This window comes from Sus scrofa, chromosome 10, assembly GCF_000003025.6.
Source record: "Sus scrofa isolate TJ Tabasco breed Duroc chromosome 10, Sscrofa11.1, whole genome shotgun sequence".
NCBI classification, from domain to species: Eukaryota; Metazoa; Chordata; class Mammalia; order Artiodactyla; family Suidae; genus Sus; species Sus scrofa.
Genome location: NC_010452.4, coordinates 59,413,605 through 59,434,223, shown reverse-complemented (window position 1 = coordinate 59,434,223; position 20,619 = coordinate 59,413,605). Strand labels below are relative to the sequence as shown.

The window sequence follows — 20,619 nt, the reverse complement described above, 5'->3', positions numbered from 1 at the left end:
CTGCTAGTATTTCACCTGGAGAAATTAGACAACTGGCAGCCATTAACATATATTTATTACTGTGTTTGCGTGGCTGGCATTCTGTGAGGGCACTGTGCTTTTTTTTAAGTTCTTGAAGCTTTAGAATCATAACATGTGGCCCTGAGAATCCATGTCTTTTGTTTCGCAGTCAGATAGAGTTCCAGAGAAATGAACTGCAGTCCCCGCTTGTCATTGGTGGGACAAGGATCAGGATGTGGCACTTGAGGACACAGAGGTGAATGCGAGGCAGCCTTGTACTTGACCCTCTTAGGGCTCTTTGAGGCTGGATCTGAGAATTAAACTGACCTAAGATGGATCAGTAGGAGAAAAGCATACAGATTTATTGAATATAGGCTTTGTGGAACACGGGAAGCTTTCTAAAGAACGAAGACCCAAAGAAATGACAAAAACGATTTGCTTTTCTAGCAGGTTGAACAAAGAAAGACATTGTCGAAAAGCGATAAAACTGTGTGGGGAAACTAAAGAAACATAATCATTATTTTAACTCGGTCTGTTTGTGTAGGGTTTTCTCATTGTCACCTTCTGGCCTTTAATGATAAGGATGGTACTTTGTGGAGTTCCCTAGTGGCTCAGGGGGTTAAGGATCCGGTGTTGTCACTATTGCTGTCACTGCCGTGGCTCAGATTCGATCCCTGGCCCTAAGAACTTCCGCATGCCGTGGGTGTGGGCCAAGAAAAAAAAAAAAAAAGCAAGTTCCTTTCCTTCTGCTACAGGGAAGAGACACCTTTCAAATGGGAATTTCATCTCTTGCTCTTAAAAAAAAGGAGGGTCAAAGTATTTATCTTGTATTTGCTGTTAACTCAGGATATTCAGTACGCCCAGGTGACGAATTTTTGGGTGGCAACTTCTGAACTCGTTCAAAAGTCATAGATGAAATTTAAGTCGGATAGAAACAATTTCTTGGGAGGGGAAGATTGCTAATACTGGAATGAACTGTCTTATCGGGAGACTTTAGAAAACACTGTCTATACTGGGACAGTTAGAGCTCTACCTCGAGAAAACAGATGAGGTGACGGCTCTTAAATTTGATGCCTCCCATCACAGGAGTTGGTTTTTCCTTGGCATGTCGTATAAGAGACGTTGTTCTGGCAAACATACAGTTTGATACTTGCTATTGTTAAAATAGCTTCTCCCATTTCCAGATGTGCTTGTTTGTTTGTTTCTTTGCTTTGCCTTTTAGGGCTGCACCTGTAGTGTATGGAAGTTCCCAGGCGAGGGGTCTCATTGGAGCTGTAGCTGCCGGCCTACACCACAGCCACAGCAACACCAGATCCGAGCCGCACCTGCAACCTACACGAAACCACAGCTCACGGCCACGCCGGATCCTTGAAGTGAGGCCAGGGATTGAACTCGCATCCTCATGGATACGAATCGGGGTTGTTAATCACTTAGCTACGACGGGAAATCCCAGATGTGTTTTAAGATAAACATCAAAAAAGATGCTCTTTCCCAGGAGGACCCGTAGATTGTTGTCTGTCGCTAACAGTCATGAATCAGTCTGAGTATCTTCATGTTGCTAATATACTCCATGCTTTGGTCTTTCTCATTCAGGTAATGTTTCCCCTTTGAGCTTTTATTTTTTCAAGGGCTGCATGAGTGTGAATGTACTAACCAGATTGAGAGTAATCAGAACATTCTGAGGGCAAAGTAGCTGTCAGCACTCAGGCACAGAGTCCACAGGATTTCAGTGGAAACCATTTCTGCCCTCCTGGGAGCACCGATTGTCCTTTTTATATCTCGTGTGCTTGGAGAGCACAACGCTGGGCTCGGGGAGCTCGGGTTCTGCTTCATACTGTGTGAGCGTAGATGCTGATCGTGATGCCGAACCCTACGACGTAGGTAAATACACAAAAAGCTAACAAGGGGAAGAGGCTTCTACTAGGTATATTGCTACTAGGAAAAGTAGCAATACATTTTCAGTGAGTTTTCAGGATGAGGATGATGCAGACGCTTCAGGAAGAACAAAACTGCGCTTCCTTGACTAAAGCCTCAGAGGCTGCTGCTTAAGAAGTACACCATCCATGTGAGAGGACTTGGAGATGGTAATGATGGGGTGGTGGTGAGGTTGAGGGCGAGGGTGCTGGGGTGGTAGTGCTGATGATGGTGGGGACGATGGTGATGATGAGGTGGAGGAAGATGGGTGGTGGTGGCGAGGAGGATGGAGATGCTGAGGAGGGTGGTGAGGATGGTGGTGATGGCGGAGATGATGAGGTTGGTGGTGATGCTGATGAGGATGCTGATGGTAATGAGGATGCTGATGGTGGTGATGAGGACGGAGATGCTGAGGAGGGTGGTGAGGATGGTGGTGATGGCGGAGATGATGAGGTTGGTGGTGATGCTGATGAGAATGCTGATGGCAATGAGGATGCTGATGGTGGTGATGAGGATGGAGATGCTGAGGAGGGTGATGAGGATGGTGGGTGGTGATGGCGGAGATGATGAGGACGTTGATGAGGTTGGTGGTGATGCTGCTGATGAGGGTGATGGTGATGCTGCTGATGAGGATGCTGATGGTAATGAGGATGGTGATGGTGCTGATGAGGATGGAGATGGTGGTGATGGCAGAGATGATGAGGTTGGTGGTGATGCTGCTGATGAGGATGCTGATGGCAATGAGGATGCTGATGGTGGTGATGAGGATGGAGATGCTGAGGAGGGTGATGAGGATGGTGGGTGGTGATGGCGGAGATGATGAGGACGTTGATGAGGTTGGTGGTGATGCTGATGATGAGGGTGATGGTGCTGATGAGGATGGAGATGCTGAGGAGGGTGGTGATGAGGGTGGTGATGATAAGGAGGTGGAGGGTGGTGGTGATGGCGGAGATGATGGTGAGGTTGGTGGTGATGCTGATGATGAGGGCGATGGTGATGACGAGGTGGATGATGGTGGCAAGGATGAGGATGATGAGGCTGGTGGTGCTGGGGAGGAGGGCACTGTGATGCTGCTGATGAAAGTAGCATATCCATTGTCAAGCGCACACAGTCCTGTTGCTATGTGGCTTTATCTCCAGGCTTTAGAACAACCCCGTAGGGCAGCTGTTGAATTGCATTTGACTGCTGAGGAAACCGAAGACGTTTCAGGAGCTTGCCAGAACTGAGATTTAAACCTAGGTCTCTCTAGAATCTACGCCTTGTGTGTGTGTGTGTGTGTGTGTGTGTGTGTGTGTGTGTGTGTATCATATTTCCTCCTAATACAAATGTGTTACCGTGCCTGGATTAAAAAAAAACAGACTAACTAACTGACTGAAATGAGGAAAATCACACATAACTTGAGAAGAGTACTAGTCAATTTTGTGGACTTTGGGGCCGCTGGGTTTGGTCATTAGTCTGGCATTCAGAGCAAACGTGCCTCCTCCTCTTCATAGAGGGAAAAGGAGGATAAACCCTTGCTGAGAAATTCTCCACAACGTGGCCAGTCTTTCTTGGAACTAATTGAAGATTAAAACTGGTGGTTTTCCCAGTTCAAGAGACAGAGTTCCCATCGTGGCTCAGTGGTTAACGAATCCGACTAGGAACCATGAGGTTGCGGGTTCGATTCTTGGCCTTGCTCAGTGGGTTGAGGATCCGGCGTTGCGGTGAGCTGTGGTGTAGGTCGCAGACACGGCTCGGATCCCGCGTTGCTGTGGCTCAGGCGTAGGTTGGCAACTACAGCTCCGATTCGACCCCAGCCTGGGAACTTCCATATGCTGTGGGAGCAGCCCAAGAAATGGCAAAAAGACAAAAAAAAAAAAAAGAGGTTTCAGTGCCACCTGGGGTGGATTTGTGAAAACACAGACTCTGGGCCCAGTCCAGATTTTGGGTCCCAGATTTGCATTTCTGTGACCTCACGAAGCTGGTTTTGCTGGTCCACACGGCGGAAAGCCTTGACCCAGATGTCCCAGTCCAGGGCCTCCTTTCTGTTCCTGCCATGGCTTCTCGAATGGGGGTGACCAGGTATGGAGCCAGCGGGGGCCCTAACCTCCGTCTGGGCTGCTGAGGCCCGTCTTTGGTGTCCTGCCGTCTGGGCCATTCTGAGGCCTGCTGGAGGCTTTAGGACAGCAAGACAGGGCTTTTTCTCCCCAGTGAGTGGGGCACTCTGAAGCGTGCCTGGCACCAGTATTCACTGAGGATCAGCTGTGGCGGGTAAGCCGTCATCAGCTTCTTTAAGTTTTTTGAAACAAGAGGGGTTTCGCCAGGGTCCCTGCCCTGACAGGTGTTCTCACGGGAATGCCACTTCAGAGCAGGGGTTTCGGGGAATCTTCAAAGCCTCCAGTGCTCGGGACAACCCATGGGAATGAAGAACCCAGCGGGTTTCTCGCACCAAACCTATAAGAAGTCTTGCACAGTATTTTGAGAAATATTTTCAATAGCTTTGAATCGTTTCTACGGTGCTTTTCAGTCATAATGGCCCAGCACAGACCTATGGCATTTATGAGCTAAAGAAAACCAACTCCAGTTGGCTTGAGCGAAAGATGTTATTATGGGAGTAGTGGTTTATCTGAGCTAATCCAAGATAAAAACGAACAGCCAAGATTTTCCTGGAGAGGTGATCAGGTCTTTTCCTGAAACTTCGTCTTAGGAATTCCTCATCTTCTTTCTCGGGTATAACCGTTGGTATAATTCAACCTCCGGTCTCACCCATGTCCACCTGTCTGTCTCTCTGTCTCCCTTCCTCCTTCTCTCCTTTCTCTTTTCCAAATCTCCAGTTCCAGGGACAGCATAGACCTGTCTTAGGTCAAGAGAAATCCTTGGATCGGAGTTCCTGCCATGGCACAGCGGATTAAGAATCGGACTGCAAGTGGCTCAGGTCGCTGCCGAAGCGCGATTTCGGTCTCCTGCCCCCGTGCAGTGGGTTAAAGGATCTGGCGTTGCCACAGCTGCCGCTCGGATTCAGTCTCTGGCCCTGGAACTTCCATGTGCCATGAGTGCAGTCATTAAAAAATAAAGTTATCCTTGGATCAAGCAGATACGGTCAGGCTCACACAGTGTAAACACGACCCTTGGGGCCCATCTTGGTGTTTTAGGAGCTGTGCCCAGAAGTGGGGCATCTTTGTGAGCCCAGCAGCCCACCCTAGGTTGTCTGTCACAGGGGCTTCTCAAAGGTTGTTCACACCACAAGGGGAGTCCGGGGATTCAAAATGCGCCTTTTTTATCCCTCGGAAAAGGAGTGTTTCTCTTATCACATCAGAGGTGTCCGGACCTTGTCCGTTTTGCACTGCACGTCCTCAGCTCATCCTTAAAGGGTTCCTTGTAGGGAGGGACTCAGCCCCCGGGAGATGCAGGCCAGTCTCATGGCTTTTAGCAAGGATGATCTGCTTTTGTGTGTAGATTGTTTTGCATTGTTTTCGCTCAGTACAGACAAGTACACTCATAACCAACTGACAGTCACGTGGCCTGAACATGCTGGCCTTGCCTTTCCTCCTGAAGCCTGGTTCCACTGGAGTTGCCCCGGGGCTGTGCTTTGCAGGAGCTGCAAGCAGGAACCCAGGCTCCAGAAGTCTCCCTTTCTGCCTGCCTTTCATAGTGCTCCCCTTACCCCCACTGCCCCCCCCCCCCCCCCCCCGGCTTCTAACTCCCTTAGAGCTCATCTCAGAGCTAGAAGCCTGTTGGAGGCTAGAGGCTGGCCAGGGGAAGCTGGAAGAAGCTGGATGGGCCCCATCTTCCGGGATTTCAAGAGGTAAAGGGAAGAGCCCAAGAGAATTCAAATAAGACCAAATTTTTATCTGAAACGTCATGGTGTTTACGTAAGAAAGTGAGTGAAATCTGCCAAAGGAGGAATTTAGTAGAGATGCCCCTCCCGCGGTTAAGAAAGCTGACTTCTTGATTAAAAATGACACCTGCTCTCCAAAGCTAGTTCCAAGAGAAGACCCCATAAAGAAGGAGCCTGACCCCCGGCCTCCCCTGCGGCCACAAGGGTCACCTCTGCTCCATATTTCATGCTGAGGAGTGTGACCACCTGTTTCGAGGCCCAGACACAGGCAAACAAGCTTCCTTTGGTGTCTCTGCTTTTGGATACTGTGGGCTGTCTGAGACGGTGCGATGCGCGGGTGTACAAAGGAACAATGACACACAGAGATTTCCACCATCACGCTGCTTGTGTCTTTCATCCACAGTAGTTTGTGCTCCAGAGCCCCCGGTTTCTGTCCTGTTTGTGTGGGTCCGTCTGGGGACCAGCCTTCCTCGTTCCCAGGCTGCTTCCACCATCCCTCGCTGGTCAGGTGGACGGAAAGCACTGCCCCTCAGACCAAGAGAGAAAGATGTAGGTTTGCCTTCTGGACCAAGAGAGAAAGAGACCAAGAGAGAAAGATGTAGGTTTGCCTTCTTCCTACCCTGGATCAGTCCCGCTGTCTCACTCCCTGTCTCTGGCGATGGGCACCAAGAAACCACACTTGTCAGGCAAGGTTTGGCCTTTTTTCCTATCATGTCCTTGTGGTCTTCAGTTGATGTAACAGCATTGATTACAAGAGAGATGTGCGCAGAAGGCGGGAAAAGTGCTTTCCTCCTCTTCCTCACCTTCCTGACTGCCTGAGGCTAAGTCCTGGGTCTTATAGAACCGTTGAAATAGATTGCATCTCAAGCAAAGATACCTCTCTGCTCTGAAGCACGAATCCATTGCTGGTTGCCAGAGGGTATCATTGACTCCCTTGCTGGTTAAAAAACGTACCCAGAGCCTCACACAGTCGGCAGTTCCTTGTGTGTCCTCGAGCTTTCGATTCAGTTGCTCTGGAAACGTTAATTGAGCAGCTACTCTGTATACACAGCCAACCAACTAAATCTATTGCGACAGACGTTTCACGAAAGAAAAAAGTTATTAGCATAGATCACCCAGGAAAGGTATCATCGCAGAAGAAAGAACACTCTTTCTGCGGGGATAAAAAACTCCCCGCAATGCTCCCTGATTCTGATGCTGACAGCTTAGAACTTGCCTGACTCGGGCACTGAGAGCAGCTTTTTGGAAGGGCTGTTCTCAGGGGACTTTGTTACTGAAAAGGAACACAAGTCACTGAGGCGTGGGTGTCCCCAGCAGCAGAGTCTGCGCTGCACCCGGCTCCTCCCAGAACACTGGGCTGTGGTCCTGTTTTCTGGGTTGCTCGTCCTTTGGGGCATCTTTCTGAGTGGTTTTCATCATCTTCCCTTTGGGCTTCGCTTTCCTCCTCTGTTAATTGTCGACTTGGAAATGATCTCAGATTACCATGCTCTGATTTTATGGTTTCCTTTCTTTCTAAAGGGAAGCAGACTTCCCTGCCATGTTGGGAGAGGCTGTGGCAGTATATAGCCTAAAACTAATAAGCAACGACTGGGGAGTAGCCAGCCCCCAAGCGCTTTCCTAAAATACGCTCTGATTTCCAACATTCGCCAGCGCCAACAACTGTTTGCCGTCCCTCTAATAATATCCTGTATACAAAATTCCGGAAGATTTGGAGCTAGTGGCACAGTGACCCTCTGGGACACATTTATTCAGGGTGAGGTGATGGGTCCTTGTGATGTACGCCTTCGACTATAGTCCGTGCTCCTGGATGCTGGCTGTGGATTAAAACCACTGGAGCCTATTCTGGATCAATTAAATCAGAATCTCTGGGGTCTGGACTGGGGTCTGGACATGAGGATTTAAAAACAAGTCTCCCAGGTGGCTTTGGTGTGGGGCCAGGGCTGAGAATCCTTGGCCCAGAAAAACAAGCACAGCAGGAAGAGCAGAGCCTGAGGGGGCCTGAGGAACGTGCAGGTGAAAGGGTTTTGGTAATAAAACGGTTCATCTTTACGTTTCATTTTAGAAAAATATCTTCACTCTCCTTTTCTTCTTGGATGCTCGAGAATGCATATTTGGGTTTGCCATAGCATCTCTGTGGATTTTTTTTTCCCAAGACGTATGACTTTGTTGCCAGTGAGCCCAAGAGATAAATGAAAGAATGGAGTTGCTGTGGCAAGGGTGACTTGTTGAAGATTTTGCCTTCCAGCTCTTTTAAACCACGACTTTTTGTTGTTGTTTTTATTTTTTATTTATTTTTAATTTTTTTTTATTTTTTGTTGTTTTTAAAGGATGTATTTACATACAGCTTTGCAGGAGAATGTGAGTATTCAGTAAAGGGGCTCACATCCATGTACTTTGAAATGGGTTCATTTATAGCAAATCCAGAGTGAATATTCCCAAAGGGGTGGGGAAAAAACAAACAAACAAAAACTTGAGGAGTTCAGACCTTACTGTGCTTGGCATGGCATCTGGGGACCAAAGCTGCTGGTTGTCCCTCTGTATCTCCTATGTGGGTGACAGCTTTGCAAGGCACAGAGATCTGCCAGATGTGTGCCAGAGTGACTGGGTGGGGAGAATCCTGAAGCTGGTGTGGCCACCTGAAGAGGGTGAACTTGTTCCGAATAATGATTAGATGCACTGACTGCATACTTAGCAGCATCCCCTGGCGCTTTTAGTCGCGGAATTGAAACAGGCACACCCAGGCAAATGTGCAGGAACACATGGAGAAACCCTGACCTCAAAAAGCGCTTGCTAATTGTTTGAGGCTTTGCGGGGCCATACTGTCAAGCTCAGGCAGGACCTCCAAATCCCTCATCAGATTTAGGAAGTATTGTGTCAGTATTTGGGTGCTTGGTTTTGGTAATTGACAAACCAGGGGCTGTTGGTCTTTAAGAACTTCCTGTTTCCTGCAGGCAGGGCTCTCCTTCCTCAGTGCACCTGCTTCGGGGCTCTCACTCTGGAGAGGAAGTTGTAGAGCAAGAGAGCCTTTCCACTGAACTGGACACCAACCCCCCCCCCCAAAAAAAAACCCAAATGATAAACCTCTAACAAACCGATTTGTAATTCTCAGCTGTTGTTCAAGGAAGTAATTTACTGTCCGTTTTAAACCTGAGTGAGATGTATCAATTTCAAGTTCCTCTTTTTGTATCAGTCCCCCCCCCACCCCCCATAGGGAGCAGACATGTAAAATATAACCAAATGGTTGGGTGTGTCAGAGAGGCTGACTTGTTTACTGTGGCTGGAGGCAGTTTGAAGGTGCTGGCCAGGGGTGCATGTTCTTCCTGGGCAGTGAACTGCCTTTGGTTCTGTGATTTGCATGTTTCTCTTAAGCGGGAGAAAATGAAAGTATTTTTGGAGGGCTGCAAGAGAGCTGCAAATGTTCAAGACCAGGCTTCCCAGCCAGAAAGGAGCAAGAGAGAAACTATCCCCACTTCTTCTTGTGCCAGTGAAAATATAAGGCTTTCTAATGTTATGAAACTGCATCTCTCTCCCCCTCTCTGCTCCGCCCACCTCAGCTAGTGGTGGAGGGCAGCCGGAAATGGTCATTTTCAGTATTTACCACTTGCTAGGAGTGGGACTTTGAAGAAAATCAGCTCATGGGAACATTTCATTGCCCCTTTGAAACTGACAGTAGTAACGGCCTGAACCCAGCCTAAACCCAGACTGGGAGTTGAACCCACAGTTTTAAATTAGAATCCCTCACCCTGTGTCTGGACGCACTGAGGTTCAGGTTCTTCTGTCTCCACGCAGAAGGAGTTCAGCAAGAGACAAGGTGATTGGCAAGAAATAGATTTATTAGGATAGGATGCTTGTGAGAGATGCAAGCGGGCAGGCACGGAAGCTCTGTCCCCGGGAGCCCCGTGGGCTGCAGTTTTTATCCGCCAAGGGGAGTGGGGGTTGGAAAAGCCCGCCTCTTCCCTTCTGGGAGTAGTAGCTCCTCCTTAGTATCCCCTTAAGGTGTGTTCGAGTCCGCAGAAGGGTGGTCCTCAAACTCTTGCCCTTGGTCTGAATCTGAATGAAGCACTCATCCCATCCCCCACCCAAGGACCTGAGACAACTCGCAAGGCGCCACTAAAGAAGCAAACGTGCCTTGTTCTGATGGCTTTTTTGAGCAATTTATTTGCTTGCAGAGACCGCCCAGTGTCCCCTAAGTTTCCCTCTTTAAATATGGTCCTTTATGAGGACTTCTTCAACTACCTGTGTCTCCTCCATCCCTGTCACCTTCATTGCAGTTATGTAGTCATTTTTGAGACAGGGTTTTCTTTGGCCAGAACGTCTTGTCACCTGTAGAGTTGCCAACATCCCGGCATAAACCGTCCTTTTCCGCGCCCTTGGCAGCAGAGACCAGCTCAATATAACTGTCAGGTGCCAAACCCCCACAGTGGAAGGGAGAGGGGGTGGATGGGGTCAAATGAAACTGAAAAGAAACAAAAATCATTTGCAGGTTAAAATATGCAAATTACAAGATGTCCAAAAAAAAAAAAAAAGAAGTACAACCATTAACTCATTCTTTTTGCAACCTTTAGAGATGCCACGCAGACTGTACCAGAGTATTTGTTGTTTTCTGTAGAACTTTCTGTATCATTTGAGGGCCTTGAATCCTTTGTTTATTTAGAGTTAAGAATGTGTGTGTATTTTCACTTCTCAGCTAGAGTTCTCTGTTTCTTTGTTTCTTCCATGGCTCCTGGGAGAGTCCTTTATTCATAGTTACTGTTCCATAATGATTGTTGAGTGAATGCACTTTTACAAACTATGGGCGTGATTTGTTTGGTTTTTCCAGTTCAGTTCCTAATGAATTCATGCATCTAGCTGGGCAGACATAAAGCTGCCACGTGCAGGATAAAAGAACTCTCGAGTGACCAGAATCATAGAAGCATAACGTTTTACAGCCATAAAGGACCTGAGAGATTTTAATTCCACCTACTTGTTTTACACATGAGCAGTTACAGCTGAGAGAGATCAATGGACTTGCCCAGGCTTGCAGAGCTAGCAGTGGATAATCGGCCATTCATCAGACTCGTGCATTGATAAGTCACCAATAAACTGACATTGCCGATAGTAATTTTAGCTACCTGTGATCGTACTTCGAAATCTCCTCATTTTTGATGCCCCTGATTTGGGGGAAGACATTTAATTGATTTTGAATTTTATCTCCTCTGACTTGGGGGCTAATCAGTTGCTTTGTTTTCTGTCTGCTCTCTAAAATTTCTTCACGCCACTTTCAAGGAAACCGACCTGAACAAGTTTGTCTGTTCTCCCCATGTTGGACACAGTGCAGAAGTGGCTGGGAGATAAGGAAAATGTAAACAGCAAGTGGCCAGGCCACATAAAATGTGACAACTTTGACCTCTGATCTGAAACACCCAGTCCAGGGAGCCAAACAGTAAACTCCAGTGGCAGTTGACCCTCAATGGCCAGGACTTAACCAATCACTGACACTTCCCTAATTTTTGTCTTTGTTTCCAACTCGGGACCAGCCAGAGAGAACCCAGTATGTTCCCCAAACCAGCCACAGAGGATGCTTCCCTTCTAGTTAGCCCGCCTATAGTGTCTGCACCTTGATCAGGGCATTCCTGAAGCCTCCCCTTTTTTTTCACTACAGACTCTCCGTTTTTTTTGTTTTTATTTTTGTTTTTGTTTTTTTTGCCTGCTTTGAGTCTCTACCTGTTGCAAGTGCTGGTGGGTAATTAACTCCCTTATTCTAGGAGGTTCTGAATAAAAAGCATCACATGTTCCCATTTGCATGGGCTTCACCCTCCTGGAGCAAGACCCCCAGAGAAGGACCAGTCTTGCCAACTTCTGTGTTCTCTCTGGTTATAACTGTGCATCCAGCTATCCATCTGCATAATAGGGCTTTTAAAAGCCTATTTGTCTGTCTGTCTGTCTCTCTCTTTCTTTCTTTCTTTCTTTCTTTTTTTTTTTTTGCTTTTTAGGGCCGCACCTGTGGTATACCCAAGTTACCAGGCTAGGGATCCAGTTGGAGCTGCAGCTGCCAGCCTACACCACAGCCACAGCAACACCAGATCTGAGCCTTGTTTGTGACCTACGCCACAGCTCATGGCAGTGCCGGATTCTTAACCCACTGAGCAAGGCCAGGGATCAAACCCGCATCCTCATGGATACTAGCTGGGTTCACTACCACTGAGCCATGACGGGAACTCCCTATTTGTCTCTCTTTTTTCAGAAGATACATGGACAAGTCTTGGTCAGTTGCTTGGCTGAAATCAACATACCCTCTGACCTGTCCACCTGGTGACCCTGTCCAGACAGGGCAGGAGGTTGGCATGGCTCTGTGTCCTCACCTCAGTGTTTTCATGAATGTTTCTAAAATTTCCCGCTTCATAATCTGTCTAGAGTTTCACTAGGAGGAGGAGGTCCAACATCATCCATTCTTTTCTGGGATCCATCCTTTTCTTTCATTTTGAAATTGAGGATTTTTTCCTGTTGTCCAGGATGTCTCATTGTAGAGTTGAGTTAAGGGTCTGCAGTCACAGATAAGGTTGGGAATTTACCAGCCAGGGCTTCCCTTCTTTCGAATATCAATAATTTACTGTAATTCAAAGGATGGCAGTATCTCATTTTCAAGATGATCTTGAAGGTCAGTTCCTTCTGCACGGTGACCTTGCCAAGGTGGCTCTCGAGGGGGTCGGGGGCAGGGATTTAGTCTTTCCAGGTGTCTTCCAGCCCACAGCCACCCACTGGTTATCTGCCATGAGCAATTGACATTGTCTCAACGTTAAGGGAACAGTTATCAAATACAGTTGCAACCTTCTCATTTCGAATTATGGGGCAACCATAGGCCCCTTTCAGGAGTAAAGGGTTAAGGTGTACAAAGTGCTTAAAACAGCCTGGCCCATGGTACCGACTAAGAGTCTGCCGGCTGTGGGCTGCTGCTCCTGGTGATGCTGCCCAGTAAGTAGACCCATGGAGCTGCTGTCATTTCTCCGTCTTGTGTGCCCACCCCGTATAGTCCTTGAACTTGCCAGACTCCCTTCCCTCTCTGCCTTCACCCCTCCACCCGCCTCTGCTTAAGACCCTGCCGTGCTCTCTGCCTGCCTCGTCCCTCATCTTCCAGATGCCCCTTCGATGTCACTTCCTCCAGGAAGCCTTCCGCAACGCAAGTCTAAATTAGGGCTCCCATTTTATTCTCCAAGACCAGGGCTCAGTAAATGTTTCCTTCAAGGATCCAGTAGTAAATGTTTGAGACTTTGCAGCCATGCAGGTGACTGCTCAAGTCGGCTGTTGTCATGCCAAGGCAGCCATAGGCAGTGTGTACATGGGGGGGGGGCGGCATTCCAATAAAACTTTATTGATAAAAACAAGTGGTGGGCCTGCGGCTGCAGGTTCCCAACCTCTGTTTCAGATTACACTGTAGTTTTTCTGCACAGTGTGAGCCGTGATTGTTAATTATCTCTCCCTCTGAACTGAAGCTTGTTAACTCCAAGGCCTAATCAGTGTCCATTTCTGCATCTATTCAACAAGCACAGGGCTGGGCCTGTGGCGTTAGTAAACGTTTACTGATGAATGAATGAGGCGGAAATGCCATCATCTTTGAGGTCTGCCTTCTGCCTCCTATCATGTCCTCAGTCTGTTTGCCAAAACGTTTATCTTCCAGCTCTGAATATTTCTTTTTTGGTTGTTGGGTTTTTTTGGTTTGTTTGTTTGTTTTTTTGTCTTTTCTAGGGCCACACCTGCAGCATATGGAGGTTCCCAGGCTAGGGATCCAATTGGAGCTGTAGCTGCTGGCCTGTACCACAGCCACAGCAATGCCAGAGCTGAATCACGTCTGTAACCTACACCACAGCTCACAGCAACGCCGGATCCTGAACCCACTGAGCAAGGCCAGGGATGCAACCTGCAACCTCATGGTTCCTAGTCGGATTCGTTAACCACTGAGCCACAGTGGGAACTCCCTGAATATTTCTTTATAATGAAATCATCAGTGGCCTTTGGCCTTTATCCTCTCGTCCCCTCCCAAATCTAGATCCTTCTGGACTTACCTGTCATCCTGAGCTTGGGCGACTCGATTGGTAATCATCTTTGGCCTGGCAGTTGCTGTGCCAGGCGGGAATCTGCAGTCCCTTCTTCTCTCATTAAAACGTGGGTGCGAAGTTCTGTGTGTGTCCTTATGAGCGGTGAGGCATTCATATTACAGGGAGGAGTGCTTGCCCATGTCCAATTGTCATTAATGTGATTTGGGGGAAGGAAAAAAAAAAAAAAAAAAACAGCCACCACCTAGCAACCCTACCCCAAGCAGTTCAAGATGTAGTCATTTATTTTATGCCCAAGTTTGTTTTGCTCAACCGCACTTAAGTCTATAGGCGTGAGCCTGATTTTTTATAGGCGTCTAGTTTCCAAGTGACATTTTGGGACGTGCTGAACCCAGTTGTGTTTTTCTTGCCTTGTGAATGCCTTGTAGTCGAGGCTGTCCGCACTCTTCAGAGACCACAGAGGCAAGAGTTGGGGGGAATGTGGAACCACCCTGCCCCTGAGCCAGTGCCGACGGACTTCGTGTGTTCTGTCCCTCTCATTTCCTGCAGGAGGTTTCCAGTGAACCCAGATGTTTCTCAGCGTGTCAGATGTGTTCTTGTGATCGGGAGGTGCAAGACTAGTTTAGGTAATAGGCAGTGTGTCGACTGGGGACAGGCATAGTTTTTTTTTTTTTTTCCCAGACACTTGCTTTCCTGGTAAAAACCTATCTCCGGGAGACTGGACCTGCGGTTCTCTTCTGCCTCAGCCTCCTGGTAGTGAAGAGGTCCCAGGACGCGGTTCACGGAGACGGGGGGGCCACGTCGTATCATTGCCCAGGGGCCTGGGGACCAGGGCTGGTGAGGAGAGTAGAGCTTGCGGGTCAGGATTCAGTTGCAAAAAGGAGAAACACCTGTTGAAGCCAAGTCGGTGGTCCAGGGTATCTGTCAACTGTGGCTGCTGTAATAAAACACTGTGAACTTCATATTAAACAGCAGACATTTGTTTCTCATGGTTCTGGCGCCTGAGAAGCCCAGGATCAAGGTGCTATTGCAGATGTGGGCTCTGCGGAAGGCTCCTCTTCCCTGTTTTGCAGACGGCCGCCTTCTCCCTGTGTTCTCGCTGGTGGACAGAGCGCTCCGGTCCCTCTTCCTCTTCTTAGAAGGGCTCTCGTCCCATCATGGGGGCCCTATCTTCTAAGCGCACCTAAACTTCATCAGCTCCCCAAAGCTCTGCTTCCACATACTATCACCTTAGGAGTTAGGGCTTCAACATAGGCATTTGGAGAGATACAGCCCGTTAACAGAGGGATTTGAGTGCTGACTCCGTTATTGGAAGCGCTGCCAGGAATGAGTCCCAAAACAGTGCCTGGAAGACGCCCCTGTGCCGTGTTCAGCAGGTGCACAGGGATCAGGACGTGGAGGATGATCAGAATCTGGGGGGTCCCTGAGATGCTGCCGGCTGTGGAATCCGCCCCCCCCCCGACTCTAAACTCATGAACCAGGGCCCTGGGACCTCTGGCACCTTGGTGGGCCATAAAGCCAGATGGTCTTAAAATCCTTCATCATTTTATCTTGGCATTTGTGTTTCATAAGTCAGGTTGTTGAACTTGCTGTAGGGGTTTGGTGCCTTGGCCTCTATGAAGTTCTGAGCACCTCTCGCCCCCCGGCCCCCCCGCCCCTGACCACCTCTCCAGGGTGGATTCTCAGTGCCCTGCCCCTCTCCCAGAGACCACTGCTGCCCTGGCGCTGGTCCCAGCCTCGTGGATGGGTGTGCAGAGGGTCAGGACTACGGAGGGGGTAGAGGGGGCGCTGGCTTTGCTCCTTTGTGCCCAAGGAAGCGTGACATGAAATAGCAAATTAAATAACACCGTGACAGGTTGAGAAAGAGACTGTGGTAGCAAAGGGGAACTGTCCCCCGCTCTGTTTTGAACAAGGGGCCCTGCATTTTTATTTTGCACTGGACTCTGTACATTATATAGCCAGCCCTGCATACATCTGATACCTCCAGGACTGTGTGTAGCAGCCTCTGCCTCACTTCTGTCTCCCCTGCACCTGCTGGAGGAAAACCAGCCCCGGGGGATTCTGGGAAATGTAGTCTGGAGGGCTCCACCCTTGGTGGGCATAAGGCACTCCTTGAAGGGATGGAGAAGAAGGATCCAGCAGCCTGAAAAGGGAGTTGACCCAGTAAGACCCAGGGAGGGGGAACAGGGAGGGAGGCGAGTGTAGGGAGGTTTGGGGGAGGGTTGAATTTATCCTCAGGGCTCCTGGTTTGAGCTATTCCTAGGTACCTACCTGTTCCCAGGTATAGTTTCTCTCTGTAACCTGTAGATCAGTGTTGTTCAAATTTAGGAAGCAGTTGGTGATCGTGTTGAAAAATGAAGATGTGTGGATTCTAACCCTCAACGGTTCTGATGCTGAAATCCTGGGAGCCCCAGGATTTAAAGGAGGGAAGGTTTTCCTCTGGAGACCCTGTTTAAGATGTTTCAGATCAGTCACCGGCATCCCATCTTCTGTGCCTTCAGGGCCACCTGTCCTGCCCACATTTTTTTTTTTTTTTTTGACCTGGCCTTTCTGTTTTCCTTTTCTGTGTTTTCACGTTGGCTGTTTTATCTGTATTAATTCTCATCGGTAAAGGGACTGAAAGCAGAGTTTTTCCTTTCCTGTGAGTGCTCTAGGAAACCTAGGATGGGAGTTCCCTTCCTGGCTCAGCGGTAACGAACCCAAATAGTATCCAAGAAGATGCAGGTTTGATCCCTGGCCTTGCTCAGTGGATTAAGAATAGGGTGTTGCTGTGTGCTGTGGTGTAGGTCACAGATGGGGCTTGGATCCCGCATCGTTGTGGCTGTGGTGTAGGCTGGTAACTGTAGCTCCGATTCAACCCCTAGCCTGGGAACCTCCATATGCCAAAGATGTGGTCCTAAAAAGACAAAAAAAAGACAAAAAAAAAAAGCCCAAAAAACAAACAAACAAAAGACCCACCCAAAAGAAAAACCTAGGATGTTGAAGGTAATTACTGAATTGAGATGAGGAGTTCCCTGGTGGCACAGTGGGTTAAGGATCTGGCATTGTCATTGCTGTGGCTCAGGTTGCTGCTGTGGCCTGGGTTCAATCCCTGGCCTGGGAACATCCACATCTTGTTGGTGGGGCCAAAAACAATAAAAAGAGGTAACCATGAATATTTTAGAAAAGATTAGGCTATTAAGTTCTGCATGGAGTTTGGGGTTGAATTCATTCAGCGTTTGTTGAGCCCTCTGTAGTTCACGCAGGTGCCTGATCGGAGTTCACAGCTGTGTGGGGAAGCTTAGCACTTCTCTTCACTCGGGTTCAAGCAGGTGGGGGAACAGGGTCGCCTTGGAGAAAAACAAGCACACAACCGCTTCTGCAGATCACACTTGGGTTCTGTGGTGACAGCTCTTTGACTCTGCGATGCCCTGTGTGGTGGCGGGGACCTCTCTCATTCCCCCTTGAGAGCTGAACCCAGCAACGATGTCCCAGCTCCGTTCCAGCTGTGGAAACTTCCAGGAAGGTCCTGAGGCGGGCAGTGTCCTCAAGGTCACGGCTCTGCTAACTCAAGGTCGTTGGCCTTCCGGGGTTGCAGGTCTCCTCCCACAGATGCCTTTACCCTCTGGAGGGAACAGGGTCTCGCTTTCTGGGAGGTGCTTCAGTAAGGGGCCGGGGTGGGGCAGGACTGTGAAGTATCTTCCCCGAAGGGGGTGGCTGTGACCTAAACCGAAAGCGGAGACGGGGACCTTTCTTCTGATGAAATCATGCCCACGGCCCAGGTGTTCCCTAACTGGTGGTGTCTGTGTAAATTGTAGCCATTCCAGCTTGAGATTATTGCTTCCTTCATTTCCTTGGCCAGTTCTTTTTTCTTTTTTCTTTTTCTTAGGGCCATACCTGTGGCATGTGGAAGTTTCCAGCCTAGGGGTCTAATCGGAGCTGCAGCTGCCAGCCTCCACCACAGCCACAGCCACGCTGGATCCAAATCACATCTGTGACCTACGCCACAGCTCATGGCAGCACCAGATCCTTAACCCACTGAGCGAGGCCAGGGATCAAACCCACAGCCTCATGGATACTAGTTGGGTTCTTCACCCGCTGAGGCACAAGGGGAACTCCCTTGGCCAGTTCTTGGGTACCAACTTGCCTGTTCTGCTGGGCTGCCCAGGAAACGGTATTCATGAACCTTCAGCTGTTCATTCTCTTGCTAAAGATAAAGAAAGCTCGAGGGAAGAAAAAAAAAAAAGCTTGATACTTGGGGCTGTGAGCTGGGTAGCTTTATTTCTGCTCTCACCAGGTCTCTGGGGGGTGTATTCTGTGATCAAAACACCCGGGACAGTCACCTGGATGTGATGCCAGTGTTGGCATCATTATCCAACCACAGCAGCAGCTCTTTGCTGGCTCCAGGAGCCTGTGTTACTGAGCTCGATGCTGAGGAGGAGAAGCGCCTTGCAGTCCAGTTGCTGAAGAGCTCCCGCTAAGACAGACTAGGTTGCAAAACGCATGCATCTGCAAGTTGCAGAGCGTCTTCCTCTGCAGACACTGTAATCTCATTTCTTTGGTGAAGTATAATCACTTCTTTGCTTCAGAAAGACCCCTTTCATGCCTCGATGCTCAGTGTCACCACATGAAAGCCATAGCTGAACCTGGGTCCCTACTGTGAAAACAAAAATACGGAAGGAAGTTCAAGTGCTTTGCCATCATTCACGTGTGCCTGCAGTAGCCTGTCAAGGCCGCACATGCGCCCTGAGCGCGTGCTTGCGTGTGGGCTCCCACTTTGGCCAGTTTGTTTCGTTTCCCACAGCTGCTCTCCAGCAGGAGCACATTTGAATGATGCAGCTGTTTCACCATAAAGAGCTCCCAGGATCCGTCAATGTGTGCTTTTGTCCAAGAAGGGACCCAAAGGAAACAGACGGGTCCTGAGATCCAGCCTAGTTTGAACTAGTGTTTATCGAGGACCCATCTGTGCCCAGCATCATCTTCCTTGTCTCAGGAAGCAAACTTGTTTGAGCTATTCCTAGGTACCTACCTGTTCCCAGGTATAGTTTTTCTCTGTAACCTGTAGATCAGTGTTGTTCAAACTTGGGAAGCAGAAGGTGAGCATGTTGAAAAATAAAGATGTATGGATTCTTACCTCACAGGTTCTGATGCTAAAAATCTATGAGACCCAGAAGGTAAATGGGCAGTGGTTTCCTCTGGAGATCCTGTTAAGATGTTTCAGATCAGTTGCCAGTATCCCGTATTTTGTCCCACCCACGTTTTTTTTCAGACCTGGCATTTCTGTTTTCCCTTACTGCATTTTTCTGGTGGCTGTTTTATCTGTTCTTTGTTAACTCTCTCCTCATAATGGGACTGAAAGAGGTTTTTTTCCTTTCTTGTGAGTGCTCTAGGACACCTAGAATGTTGAAGGTAATACTAAGTTAAGGCTATTAGGAGTTCCCTGGTGGCACAGCGGGTTAAGGACCTGGCATTGTCACTGCTGTGGCTCAGTTTGCTGCTATAGTTCAGGTTTGATCCCTGTTGGATCTTGTGTTTTTGAAAAAGGCACATGGAAGGGGTTTGGGGCTCGCCTTCTTCGTGCAGGTAGAGAACAACCCATGAAGTTCAGTCTCTGGGAGCTTTTTGGGGAACTTGCCACAGTCTACTAAATGCTTGTTGTTGCAGAGCAGTGGCGAATGCAGGTGATCTTTGTAGTGCTGTCTGGGCTGGAGGGCTGACTAGAGGCTGGAGGGCCTGCAGGGAGGAGAAGGAACCTTCCTGAAACTGTCTCCGCATGGGGGTTGTTGATTAGACCTTTGTAGTCCAGACACTTCCCCCCAGGGGGGAGCAGAATAAACCGAAGCTGATTAATCTTTTAATGAGTGGCTTCTGAATGATACGCTGTCTTCTGTGTGTGTGATGATGCCAGGATATAGACCCATTTTCCTTAGGTCTGCAGAGTCCACAGTGTCTCAGTAGCTGTGATGGGGTGTCATCTCTGCATTTGGTGGGGGGGGGGCAGGGAGTTAAGTAGGGAGAGGATTGAGAGAGCAATTACTTTGGGTTTTTTGGTTTTTTTGTTTTTTGCTTTTTCGGACTGCACTTGTGGCATATGGAGGTCCCCAGGCTAGGGGTGGAATCAGAGCTGCAGCTGTCCAGTCTACACCACAGCCACAGCAATGCCAGATCCAAGCCTCATCTGCGACCTATACCGCAGCTCACAGCAACACCGGATCCTTAACCCATTGAGCGAGGCCAGGGATCGAACCCGCAACCTCATGGTTCCTAGTCAGATTCGTTTCTGATGCAACACTCCAGGAACTCTGAGAGCTATTACTTTGGAATCAGCAGAAACGCACACGGTTACTGTATAGTAATTCAAAAGAATGGGCGGAGAGTTGTAGAATGGAGAGGGAGGTGGCACGGTGGCTTAAGAATCTGATTGCAGAGCTGTGGTTTCATCCCTGGTCCAGGAACTTCCATATGTGGTGGGTGTGCCATTGGAAAAAAAAAAAAAAAAGGATTGGGAGAGGGGGTATGATTTCTCTATAACTTCAGGCAGGCCAGAGATGTGTCTGGGGTTGTCTGGGTTCACCTTGGTCCTGTGGCCCGTAATGAGTGTTTATCACCGTTATTAACTGAGCCGTGATAGTGACGTAGCATCTTTTGGGGGTTGCTTAGACCAGTTGCTGTGTTTTTTGGAGTTGCAAAATGATGGGTCAGGTTTGGGGGTAGAGTGTGGGACATAGAGGGGTCTCCCCACCCCTGCCCCGTTTTGAGAGTTGATGGTGGGGAGATTCAGTCAATTCAGAGAAGCGAGGCGCTAAGGGTTCTAAGTTCGAATGTAATCCTTGTGGACGCCTAGAGCCTGGAGGGGTGGAGTGAGGTGTAGAGAAGACA

The 20,619-nt window shown here is 48.8% G+C and overlaps 1 protein-coding gene and 1 long non-coding RNA gene across 10 annotated transcripts in view; both read left to right on the top strand.

Annotated features, from left to right (window-relative positions):
• Positions 1-20,619, top strand: part of CAMK1D (calcium/calmodulin dependent protein kinase ID) — a 430,651-nt gene that overhangs the window by 195,968 nt on the left and 214,064 nt on the right.
• LOC110255711 lies at positions 5,585-8,786 on the top strand. Its single transcript, XR_002336411.1, has 2 exons — positions 5,585-6,284; positions 6,334-8,786. It is a non-coding gene; the product is annotated as an uncharacterized LOC110255711 (long non-coding RNA).